The 13055-nt window shown below is 45.6% G+C and overlaps 1 pseudogene; it reads left to right on the top strand.

The window, feature by feature from the left end:
* LOC119162243 (polyphosphoinositide phosphatase-like) overlaps nt 1-10045 on the top strand; it is a 51589-nt pseudogene extending 41544 nt beyond the window's left edge.
* Nucleotides 10046-13055: the final 3010 nt, after the last annotated feature.

Below are 13055 nucleotides of genomic sequence, written 5' to 3'. Positions count from 1 at the left end.
TTGCCACTGACAGTTCGGTAGAAACGTGCGGTGCACTGTTGGACGCTGAGATTGCGGAGATGGTTCGGCCCAGCGAGCCTAGTCACGAAACTTAGGTTGACGGTGACGACGCCGCAAGTGAGCCACTACCGCGGGCTGCTTATGTAGCCAAAGGCCTTGCCCTCGCACAGCAGTTTTTCACTGCTGAGAGCAACGCTGAGGAAGCACTCGGGCACATATACAGCCTGCAGGACTTGCTTTCTGCTGCAAGATTCAGCAAACAGAAGAAAACGGCTATCACAGATTTTTTCTCATAAACTGCTTTGAAATAAATGTATTCTTCGTTCATTGTGGTTAATTGGAATTCCGCTTAATTCGAAGTTTTTCGCTGTCCCCGTGAACTTCGTATTAACGAGAGTCGACTGTACACGTAATCACGTTCACCTACTAGACAGCGATCCGGGAAGTCACCTCGTCCGCTCTTTGTCATCGAACGTTAACCTTAAACAATGCACAATAAAATATCAACTACCTCTGTAAAGACATGTTTCACTTTCGTGTTATACAGATTCCTACGTAGGGGGATGAGTGACATTTCTTCTCTGAAGCATTTTGTGTCCCGTTTTCAGACTTGTAAAAGCAATAAACACACCGAATTTCCCTATTAGTATTTCTTTTGTAAGTAGAATTACTTTCACTAGCTATAGCCCTTTGTTATGACAGTCTATAAATGCGAGTGTGTAATGAATAAAAGATAAAGTTAAGCATAAATTTTGATTCACCCAAACTAACCAAATCTCCTATGTAATGAAAAGCCAATATGTTGGCAGTGCTACAAGTGTCATATATGCTATTCATTTTGTTGTCAAAAACAAATACTACTAGAGTGGATTTTAATCGGATTTGTGCTGCTGCCTTCATACTTGTGTGTGCACTTCACAATGTTTGAAGAATAGACAAAATGAGTAGACAGGATGGGATAGACGGGATAGTTGTGAAATTGCACACATCCTGTGTACTTCTTTCATCTATCAGCATGAAGAGCACACATTTACAAACTTGAATCCCTATCAACTCACTCAAGCTTAGATTCCAATACTGCCTTCGTGTCAGCAACAGGTAGACCAGTGACAACCTCCTTTTTTGACGGTTGGTTGATGTGTTTATGTAGTTTCTCTAACCTTGGCATGGCTGAATCTTTCTATAGGGATATCATGCGAAATTCTGCCACGGACTACAGCCCATTTTCAGTGCGGATCAGGCCAGGAAAGCACCGCGAAAGTGCTGGTGGCAATAAGCAGCACAACCCTTCTGTGACTGACATCTCGTCCACCATGTCCACTTCCAGCGATGCCAGCGACTCGGACAGCTCAGTTTCAAGCGACGCAGACCCAGAGTTTATGGTTGAGAGTGACGAGTCATCCTCAAATGACCTGTCGCAAAAGCCTTTCACATTCAAGGTTTGTCGCAGTACCAACTTTGTCTCTGGTGAAAGACTGTGTCAAAAAATCTTTCAGCTTTATTTACATATACAGTAGATTTTCAGTAAACAAAAACCTCTTAAATGAAATGGCTGCTTAAGTGAAACAACTACCTCTACTATGATTGGTTTCGTACTTAAATTCATCACTCCTGTTCCCTCAGTAAATGGAACTTCTGTTAAATGGAACATATTTGCCTGTCCTTTGAGCTTTGTTGGAGCATATATTGTACTTAGGTTCCATCATTTTTGGGTAAAAACTCCACAACACCTCAACTACACCCTGAACAAACCCCGGTAATTTAAGTTAAACATGATTTTTTCTTGAAGTGTCACTCTTTCTTAGAAAGTTGGAATGCAGGTGTTCAATAGATGTTGCCCAATGTGTGGGAGCTAGTGGCGCAGATATGTCACTCTAACATTCTTCATGCATATGGGTATGACCACAGACACAGCTACTATTGTGGTCATGGCTCATGAACACAGCTGTTTCAACTTTTGAAAGTGCAAATATTACTGCATTAACATGTCATGCACTGCTTGTCATTCCATAATCCGATACAACTTTCTTTGGCTTTCGTCAATCTTAGTTTTATGACCCTAAGAGTTATTTTACTTGACTTTATGTACCTAAGCAAGCATATTTGTTTTCATAAAGCTTTGAATTAGTGAGATTTTACTGCGCACTGTTAGATAAATTGACCTACAATTCAAAATCCCGTTTTTACTAGAACGTCACGTTTTTAGCAGGCTTTGTGTTCACCTTTGTGTGTGAGCAACACAATACAATGAAGTAGTCACTATGTTGATCCTTCACATCTGCAGCATTCAAGCAATAAAAATCGGCTTTAGATGCAACTCATAACCACATGAAGATATGTGCAAAGATTGCAAAGATATGCAAACATTTTGCTAAATCTTGAAAGGATATACGAACAATAAGTAGTTCTTGAAAAGAGTGAATTTGCAGTGTCGTCATGTTATCGTTTACATGACTCTCCCATTATCTCGCACAGTCCGTTTTTCAAACAATGCTGCAGACTTATGGCAGGGAGATACACGAGCCTTCACCCAAGGACCTTACCATATACAAGAGGTAAGCAACAATGATGTCTGCATTCTATTGGTGTCCTTCAATTTCATCTCTTCTATTGCTATCATTTTCTTTATCAGATCAGATTAGAATCCTTGATAATTGTTGCTGCATGATGCTGCTGAAAAGTATGTCAACTTAAGATTGCAATATTGATGCTAATGACAGAAACGAAAGCAAACATGGATTTGAGTAGCGAGTGTGAGGTACAAGTTTAATATGTGCACATTCATACCATCCGAAGTGTTTACAATTAGGACAAAACTTTGTGGATATGTATATATTTATTAATGAATATTTGTGAATAACATTATTATAGACACGGTCAAAGAGTAGCAGCAGTGAATTCAGTTGACCATGAAATACTTTTTGTACAGTTTTCAAAAAATGAGCAGCCATTTACAGTGATTGTATAGAACGATCTTCACACCCGAGCATATACAACAGTTTCTGGCACATTGCTTACATTACACATTTTATTCGGAATCATCGCTTTGTAAATGCTCAAATTAGTGTAGTTAATACTTTGTACTCATTACTATGTCTGAATTACAGCAGTTTAGTTGAAGAATCTGACTCCCCAGGTGGTGTAGAATGGTCAAATACAAAACTTCTTGTGTTTCAGGTCTATTGTGACTGTCAGGATGAAACTTGTCCCACATTTCCTTGAATTTTATGCTTGATAGCACTAAATAAATTGAAATAGCATTTTAAAAACTATTTGAAAAAGTTACGCGTAAGGATATTCAGTTTGGAGACTCGTCGACTATAGAAGCCTGAAATATGCTGCCCAGAAGTGTTCATTCTCTATCACTTCAAGAATTTTGGAAGCCTGCTCATGAATGTTGATTCGTTCCTGTTGTTTTTTTCCTGCTCCTGCAATAGCCTCATTGAAGCTGCAGTAATTAAAAATAAATAAATAAAAATAGAGCTATACTATTATATTTGTTTCTCTCAGAAGATTCTGCCTTTTCAGGCACTTACAGGCTTAACTCTCACATCTTAAGTTTGCTTGAAAACAGAGAAGAGAACATGCATTGAAGAGAAATGTTAAATCATTTTGATTGTCGTGGAACTATTCATTCAAGGCTTGCATGGAGGCAGTTGCCGGTAGAAAAAATGAGCCGAACTTTCTTTCAACTTTTGCGCTTGAACCTGAAACTAATACATTAGTTTTTCATCATAAATGTCAAGGTTGGCAAAAAATTAAGCTAGAAACATCTTTCATGGGTCTTTCTAGTTTCAGCACATTAACTGTGATGTGTCGATGTCAGCGGTATGGCACAATAGCCCCTTTTCCATTTAAAGATGCTGCTTCTTGTAATCTTTCAGTGCACGAGAACACTCATTTCTAGCATGGTTCGCTCTGTTCTACAGTATAACTGTCTTACCAATCAGTGACAAGCTTAGTGACTCTCTCACGTGGCATTTGTCTGTTCTTAGTAGTTTCATGTGCTGCCTGATCTCAGCACGATCTTCCATGTTGTATCTTTGTTCCAGGTTTGTAACGCTCGGAAAAATGTCAGGCATGACCTGCAAGAATGATGCCAGCAACATCTCAACACCAAAGAGATCTCTGCAGTTGTACGTGAAGCTTGTTTTAATTTTTTATAAGTTTGTCTTTGCACACAGTTGCTTATGTTGCTTGTTGATATTGTTACGGGAAGGAGACTGACTCAGAGGGGTAGTCACCGATGTATTTACAGCCGGTTAGGCGAGCAGCGCCAGCCACACAGATTAGCTCGCGCCAGTCTATCTGCTTTGTCTTCTTCAGCTCCATGCACTGGCACGTAGCATGACCCCCGGCGCCGGAGGCACCGTCCCGGTGCTTTAAAGGTCGTTATCTGACGCATTATTGTAGAGCTTGATCCACGAGACGTGTACGATATCACTGGGCCGCATAGTAGATGATGATGGACAGATGGGGCTGATCTCGTAGGTGACAGGTGTTACTTGACGCAATATACGGTAGGGTCCCGTGTATTGAGACAGAAGTTTTTCGGATAGGCCCAGCCGACGATGAGGGGACCAGAGTAAAACGAAGGTACCGGGAGCGAAATGTACGTCTCTATGTTCCGCATCGTACCGACGGCATTGGTTGGTTTGCGACGCCATCAGCCGAGCACGAGCAAGCTGAGGGGCATGATCGGCTCGCACAATCGCGTCGCGGGCATACTCGCTGGTGGAGAAGGTGCGAGCTGAGATGACTGTCCAGTGGTAAAGTCGGCTCTCTTCCGTACAATAAGTAGAACGGCGAAAAGCCCGCTGTGTCGTGACGGGATGAATTATACGCGAAAGTTGCGTAGGGTAAGGCAAGGTCCCAGTCTCGGTGGTCGGGCGACAAGTCCATAGCGAGCATATTTGTTAAAGTGCGGTTAAATAGTTCTGTGAGGCCGTTTGTTTGAGGGTGGTAAGCGGTTGTCAGTGTGTGTTGCGTGGAACAAGAACGCAGAATGTCGGCGATTACTTGGGATAGAAATGTACGGCCACGGTCTGTGAGAAGCTGTCTCGGAGCACCGTGAATCAATATAACGTCCCGTAACAAGAAGTCAGCGACGTCGGTTGCACAGCTGGTCGGTAGAGCTCGGGTAATAGCATAGCGTGTAGCGTAGTCTGTAATAACGGCTATTCATTTGTTTCTCAATGTTGATGTGGGAAAAGGACCAAGCAGGTCTAACCCAACACGGTAAAATGGTTCCGCGGGTATGTCAATTGGTTGAAGATGGCCAGCGGGTAGCAGCGACGGTGTTTTACGACGTTGGCATAGGTCACACGTGGCAACGTATCGGCGTACCGAACGAGCAAGGCCTGGCCAGAAAAAACGGCGCCGAACACGCTCGTACGTGCGGGATACGCCAAGGTGTCCAGCCGTGGGAGCGTCGTGAAGTTCGGTGAGAACACAGCGGCGCAAATGCTTAGGCACAACAATGAGAAGGTCGGGCCCGTCTGGTCGGAAATTGCGACGGTATAGCACACCCTTTTGAATGACAAAGTAGCGGACGAAAGCATCATTTGTGGAGGATTCCATACGGCTGATGATGTCAAGCAGCTCTGGATCACGCTTCTGTTCTTCCCCAATATTAAGGAAGTCGGACACTGACAAGATAGAGTTCTCCGTGGGCTCGTCAGTGTCTTCAGGATCGTCGACAGGGTACCGGGAGAGGCAATCGGCATCACAATGTAGGTGGCCAGATTTGTAGACCACCGAATAGGAAAACTTGCAGGCGCAAAGCCCAGCGACCAAGGCGGCCTGATGGATCTTTCAGAGAGTTGAGCCAGCAGAGTGCGTGGTGGTCGGTAACTACAGAAAATGGGCGTCCGTATAGATAAGGTCGAAATTTCGCCACCGCCCATACAAGAGCCAAGCACTCACGCTCTGTTATCGAATAGTTACGTTCAGGGGCGGATAGGAGGCGGCTGGCATATGCAATAACGCAATCGTGGCCATGTTGTTTCTGAGCCAGCACTGCACCAATGCCATGCCCACTTGCATCTGTACAGATTTCCGTAGGGGCAGCAGGGTTGAAGTGTGCCAGAATCGGAGGGGTAGTGAGAAGAGCGACGAGAGTCGAGAACTCAGAAGCCTCTTCGGAGCCCCATGAAAACGGGACTTCTTTTTTGAGGAGCTGTGTAAGCGGCCTCGCTATGTGCGCAAAATTTTTCACGAAGCGTCGGAAGTAGGAGCATAGTCCGATAAAGCTGCGTACATCCTTCGCAGATCGTGGTACAGGAAAGTTTCTGACGGCGCTTATTTTTGCCGGGTCTGGTTGTACATCGTTGGCGTCTACTAAATGGCCAAGCACTGTGATTTGATGGCGTCCAAAGTGACATTTGGATGAGTTGAGCTGCAGGCCAGCACGACGGAAGATTCCCAGGATGGCTGAGAGACGCTCTATGTGAGTTTCAAATGTTGGTGAAAAGGCGATGACGTCGTCCAAGTAGCACAAACAGGTGGACCATTTGAATCCTCTGAGCAGGGAGTTCATCATTCGTTCGAAGGTAGCTGGAGCATTACAAAGGCCGAAGGGCATGACCTTGAACTGATATAGGTCATCGGGAGTGATGAATGGCGTCTTTTCACGGTCCATTTCATCTACCTCTATCTGCCAGTAGCCGGAACGAAGGTCTATAGAGGAAAAATAGTGGGACCCATAGAGGCAATCAAGCGCATCATCTATTCGTGGCAGAGGGTAGACGTCTTTTTTGGTAATTTTGTTTAGGTGTCGATAATCCACGCAGGAACGCCATGCACAGTCTTTCTTGCGGACTAGCACTACAGGAAAAGCCCAAGGACTGCAGGATGGCTCAATGATGTCCTTGGCGAGCATTTTGTCGACCTCACTTTGGATGATGTGACGCTCGGCCGCCGACACCCGATATGGACGCCTATGAATAGGATGCTCATTACCAGTGTTTATGCGGTGGCCCATACCGGTAGCTTTCCCCAACGGACGGTCGCTGATGTCAAAAACATCGATGTAGAACAGCAGAACCCGGTGGAGCTCATCAGTCTGCTGCGGCGTTAAGTTGGAAGCGATCATCGAAGTATAGCGCTGTCGGAGCAAGTGGCAGATTGATGTTGAGCGTGGGGGTCAGAAGGGGCGGCCATCGCGAAAACATCTACCGCATTGTCTTCTAAGGTGCAGAGCAACGCCAAAGAGATCCCTTGTGGCAAAACTTGAGGTGTCAAGCTAAAGTTGACAACTGGGAGGCACGTAGAATTTCCTGCGATGGACAGAATGGTATGCGGTAATGTAATGCCACGGCTTATGAGGACATCGGTGATAGGGGTCAGAACATAGTCACCGTTGGGAACTGGTGGTATTGACACGAGCTCTATGTAGGTCAGTGTCTGTGGAGGGAGGGCACATGTCCCGTTGTGCAGAGGCGACTCGGCTGTTGTGTAAGAGGTTCTGTTGCGGGCAAGTGTAGACGGAGCGTACTGGTCGAACAGTCTATGAGGGCAGAATGAATGGACAGGAAGTCGAGACCTAAGATTACGTCGTGGGGGCATTTATCAAGGACAGTGAAGAGAACAACTGTGTGTCGATCCCCAATGCTCACACGAGCGGAGCACATTCCAACGATAGATGCTATTCCACTATCCGCAACACGGACGAACTGAGTGGTCGCAGGTGTGAGAACCTTCTTGAGCTTGCGGCGAAAATCACTCGTCATCACGGAAAGTTGGGCGTCGGTGTCGACAAGAGCAGTGACATGTACGCCATCTATTTGTACGTCTATGAGGTTTCGTTTTGTCGGTATCGTCAAAAGAGGATTTTCGGTCAGTCCGAGCGATGCAGCGCCACCTCCAGGGGCTGCAACGCTTAGTTTTCCGTCGGAGAACCTCGTGGGAAGGCGGGGGAAGATGGTCGGCGGGGCTATGGAGAACGAGACTGGCAACGTTGGGGGGATGGAGAGCGGGAGTAGCAGCGTTCAGAAGCAGGTTCCTGGGCAAAATGGTCGCGGCTGGTCTCATGGCGATAGGCAGAACGTGCATAGAAGGGACGAGAGGACGGTTGTGCAGGAGGACCCCAGCAACTTCTGCAATGGTGAGAAATGTGCCCGATTCTGTGACATGAGAAGCATATCGGCTTGTCATCGTGTGCTCGTCATGCGGATGGATTACGGAACGTTGAGGGAGAGCCGGTCGGGAAGGGACGTGCAGGCGTGTATCGGGGCTAGTAGTCGGTGCGGGGAGGCGGTGAGATAGAGTGAATTCCCAAGCTGGCGATTTCCTGCCGGACGACTGCTTGAATGAGAGGCAGTGTAATTGGCGGAGAAGGGTCAGGAGACGTTGGTCCCACCTTAGCTGGAGCAGCTGCTTCAAGCTCCCGCTTGACGATTCGCATCAAGTTGTCACAGGTGTCTGGTGGATGATATGTGTCGAGACACGAGGACGCCGCAGTGGTGTTCGGGAGGCGGTGGAACTGATGGGAGATGCGTCTGTTTTTAGCTTGTTGGAACCGGTGGCATTCTTAAATGATCGCATCAACAGATGACACATTGTTGAATACCAACAAGTTGAACGCATCGTCGGCGATACACTTTAGGATATGGGCAACTTTTTCAGGTTCAGACATATTTTCGTCAGCTTGGCGGCATAGTGAAAGGACAGCCTAAATATAACAGATGTAGGGCTCCGTGGAAGATTGTGCGCGAGTCGACAACTCATTTTTCGCAGCTTCACGGCGACCAGAGATGTTGCCAAAAAGCTCACGGATCTTTGCCTTGAAGCTGTCCCAGCTTGTTATGTCATGCTCGTGGCTATCAAACCAAACACGAGGGGTTCCGTCGAGATAAAAGATGATGTTTGCGAGCATAAGAGTGGGATCCCACCTGTAAGTGGCGCTAACGCGTTCGTAGAGGCGTAGCCACTGGTCGACATCGGAACCTTCGCTGCCTGTGAACATGCCGGGGTCTTTGAGCGCGGGAAGGGTCACGAAAGTTGTTGCGGGCGCTGGATTGACAGGTCGGGCAGAAGGGGGAGCGACCGGAGAGGATGTAGCGGAGTCTTGAGTGGTCATGTTGTAAGCCGCGAGGGAGCGTCCGCTTCGGAGTTCCGTGGTGAGCACGGGGATCGCACAACTCCACCAAATATGTTACGGAAAGGAGACTGACTCAGAGGGGTAGTCACCGATGTATTTACAGCCGGTTAGGCGAGCAGCGCCAGCCACACAGGTTAGCTTGCGCCAGTCTATCTGCTTTGTCTTCTTCAGCTCCATGCACTGGCACGTAGCAATATGGTACCAGAAGGCCCTTAGATAAGCTTGTGACCATGTTCGTTCAAGTTCGAACAATGTAGGTATCCATAAAGGCCTCTCTTGAAAAATGTTTGGTCCAACACCTTTTCCCAGATTCCATTCATTCTGATCCAAAAATGACTTAAAGCTCAAGTAAAAGAGGCTTACTTGCTCTTTTAAAAATGAGACGTAGTTTAAGGACAAAACACGCGCGTAAATCGACTGCGATAGAACTTGCCCAGCAGTGCCCAACCAGGGGCTGCTGTGGCCGTGTTGCATTGTCCGGCAGGGCCCGACAATTGTCTGCGAAGGGTTAATAATGTAATGAGATTTTGCATGCTTGAATGTGTGAGTAAAGCAGCGTTTTTAAGAATATAGCTCAGCCCACCAATCACATAAAATCTGGAATAACATTGTCTTTCCATTTCTATCTCGTTTCTTTTTCTTCCTAGAATAAGGCGGAGTGCTTTCAACATCGACTCTGTCTATGAAGTAAGCCCACCCATGGTTCCTCGGTCATCAAGAGACATTTACCAAGTCTACGTGCAGAAAGGGAAAACTAGGGCACCAATGCCCAATCAGCATTCACTTGTTACATACCAGAGATTTGTAGCAAGCAAATATCACTAGATTGCACTAATTTATTTGTTTTCCTTATCACTATAGTGGCTCTTGTACATATGTAACATATGATGCTTAATATATGTGCTGAAGAAGTGTGATTATTAATAAAAAGTTATATTTTCAATATGCCTTTAGTACATGTATTATTTACTATTTATCGAGTACTGCTGCCCTGAATTTTCAGGCCTCAAGCAGGAGTGGATGAGTTACAGTGTGAGTACAAATGCGCTTGAAGAAGAACAGAAGTGACTTACTAAACTGGTGTGACAAATGTCCTTGCCTTATTTACTCTAATTTGTACGCACAAAAAAAATGTATAGCCGCCATAGACAAGTGAAATGTGAACAAAAAATTACAGAGTGGAACAGCTTCAGCATGCTATAAATTGCTATATCTCACACTGCAAATTATGTAATTGTCATAGTATTGGCCTCAAAATAAGATTGCAAACAAAAATGTGTTGACCAAAGGCAGATACAGGATTTTTTCTAAGGTGGTGTCGGCTTACGGCGAGTCTAATATCAAAAGCCATGTATGTGTGTCAATACCAATCCTTGGCTTATACATTCAAAAGTTAAGAGGAATGGGCCCTCAAATTTGTTCTTCTCTGTGAAGTCGTACATTCAAGTGTTATGCATCATATAAATATCAAATTTCCTTCAAAGCCATTAAGGGGCAATGCCAAGACATTGGGACTGTCAAGTTAATGAGTGAAGCTATTTGTGAAGTCAAATAGTAGATATTTGATTTGTAAATTGATCACGTGGAGCTACTATTCGATTTATATTAGAATATTTTCATATGGACATGCTCATACTTATTTTCTTATCCGATGTAAATTGAAACTAAAGGTAAATGCAGTACGAATACGGGTTGAATGAACAGAAATAAGCGCCTCAGACAGCCTGGCTGATGTTGCAATAGGTGGACTTATTTTTGTCAAATGTACCTTTTCAACTTTGGCATTGCTATGGTCTGAATGACATGTCTGACATCCTTTGTAGCAGACCGACTTCTCTGCCTCTTACCAAATAAAAATCCATACCCATGCCAACAGTTCAAAGTAAACTTTCAGACTGAAGCATAAGAAAAGAATCTGGACTGAAGATCCAAGGGTTGCTACAGCGGGCACGTGACCGCCCACCCCGAAATGTTTTTGCCATGGCATAAAGAACGAAAAATGGTCAATTTAAAAGGTTGTCCCCCCCCCCCCTCCGAAAAAAACTTCTGGCTACGCGCCTGGAAAGGGGTCTTCTCCCTACCCACCATTTCACATTTAGTAAGTTGGGATGAAGTGCTTCAACCTTACTACCCCCCCCCCCCCCGCTTGCCTCAAACGCTACCTGGTAGTCGGTAGTACACATCTTCTCGAGAAGCTGACCTCAGTTGCATAACCAGGTTTCTTTTTTTGGGTGGGGGGTGCGTAACCATGCTTTTAAGTACGTTCGTGCGTGGGTTTGTATGTGGGTACATATACACATGCAAAGTTCAATACTTCAAGCGAGTTGGAATGCCCCCTCCCACACCTGCCCCACACACGTACAACGCTGGCTGTGCTGTGGTCCTTCTGAATTTTTAATGCACTTTGTTACGCCTTGGATGCCTCTAAAGCAGTAGCAAACTCCAATTAAAAGCTCCCTAAAAATTAAAAGTAAAAAAAACACACTAAAAGAAAAACTCCGTCGAGCCAGATTCGAACCAGCGACCTATAGATGTCCATAGTGAAACTTCTACAGTTCACCGCTCTACCAACTGAGATATCGACGGAACAGCGGCGAAGGGCTTTTTATTTAGTAACATAATTGAAGGAAGCGTTGGTCAAATTGCAAAACCGGCAACTGTCCATGAAGGTACATACGTGTAAGTGTCGGTGCTAACACTGCTGACAGACTGGACAAGCGCCGTGGTCAAGGGTTAACCGTCCCGGATTTTGCGGAATTGTCCAGATTTTTCATGCAGCTCAGAAGAATGGCAGCTTGGGCTAGTTGGTATGACATTACAGTTATAGTTATGACAATCTAAGTCTTCGTTCTGTTCTCGTGCTATAACTATCGTCATGCAGCGTCCAGAGTCCTTGTCAGAGCAACTGCATGTCCCGAATTCGTTCTGGAACGTCCAGTCAGTAACTTTTATCTGATACCATACAACACTCACCCAAAAGTCATGGGGCGGGTGGAGCGGCGTACTGTCGAAATCTGATAGCAGTCCAGACAAATTTATTGTTTCTTTACTGCTTCAGCACTTTAATGTGGTACTTCAGCCGACTACGTGCACTGCTCGTTAGAAAATGTACTTGTAAAATTTGTCGCACTTTGTGACGCGCCTTTTTGGGCGGTCCCGACCTCCTTCGTTGAGTATTTAACCCTACCGTTGTCTCGTGTACTTTCTCCTCGCATCTCATCATGAACCAACCAGCTTAGGGGCGTTTTCTTCAAAGTCGTCGTCACCTATTTTACCTTCCTCCATGTATTTACCATCATGTGCCGCTCGGACCGAATTGCCTCGCGGCCAGGCCTGCTGTGCTTAACGCTTTTTCCTCCCAGAATCGTCTCGTTCAATCCGTGGATAGAGTAGACAATTTACTCCATTACATAAACAAATGTATGCATCGCTTGCCATTACGCTGCATTTCTAGTGCCTCAGTTCAACACGTGGTCAAGTAACACTTCTAATACTAATTTGATGGATAGATCTTTGTTTCGGTGACCAACCACCGTAACTTTGTTTCGTGCACACGGGAGAAATCCGTTAGAACCACTGGCAAAGACAAACCCTACATAGGGATCGATCGATATGTGGGGTTTAACGTGCTGAAACCGCCATACGATTATGAGAGACGCCGTAGCGAAGGGCTCCGCAAATTTCGACTACCTGTGATTTCTTTAACGTGCCCCCAAATCTGAGCACACGGGCCTACATTTCCGCCTCCATCGGAAATGCAGTAGGGATTCAATCCCGCGACCTGCGGTTCAGCAGCAGAGTACCTTAGCCACTAGACCACCGCGGCGGGGCGGCAAGGACAAGTGAATGGAAGAGTCAAAATTATGTAGCATCATAACCATACCGAACAGCCTTTGCTGTTTCTGCACATTGGGTAAGCAGAAGCCAAACAACAAAAAAAGAGGAAGAATACACG

Source organism: Rhipicephalus microplus, chromosome X (assembly GCF_043290135.1).
Source record: "Rhipicephalus microplus isolate Deutch F79 chromosome X, USDA_Rmic, whole genome shotgun sequence".
NCBI lineage: Eukaryota > Metazoa > Arthropoda > Arachnida > Ixodida > Ixodidae > Rhipicephalus > Rhipicephalus microplus.
This window is presented reverse-complemented; position numbering and strand designations above follow the sequence as displayed.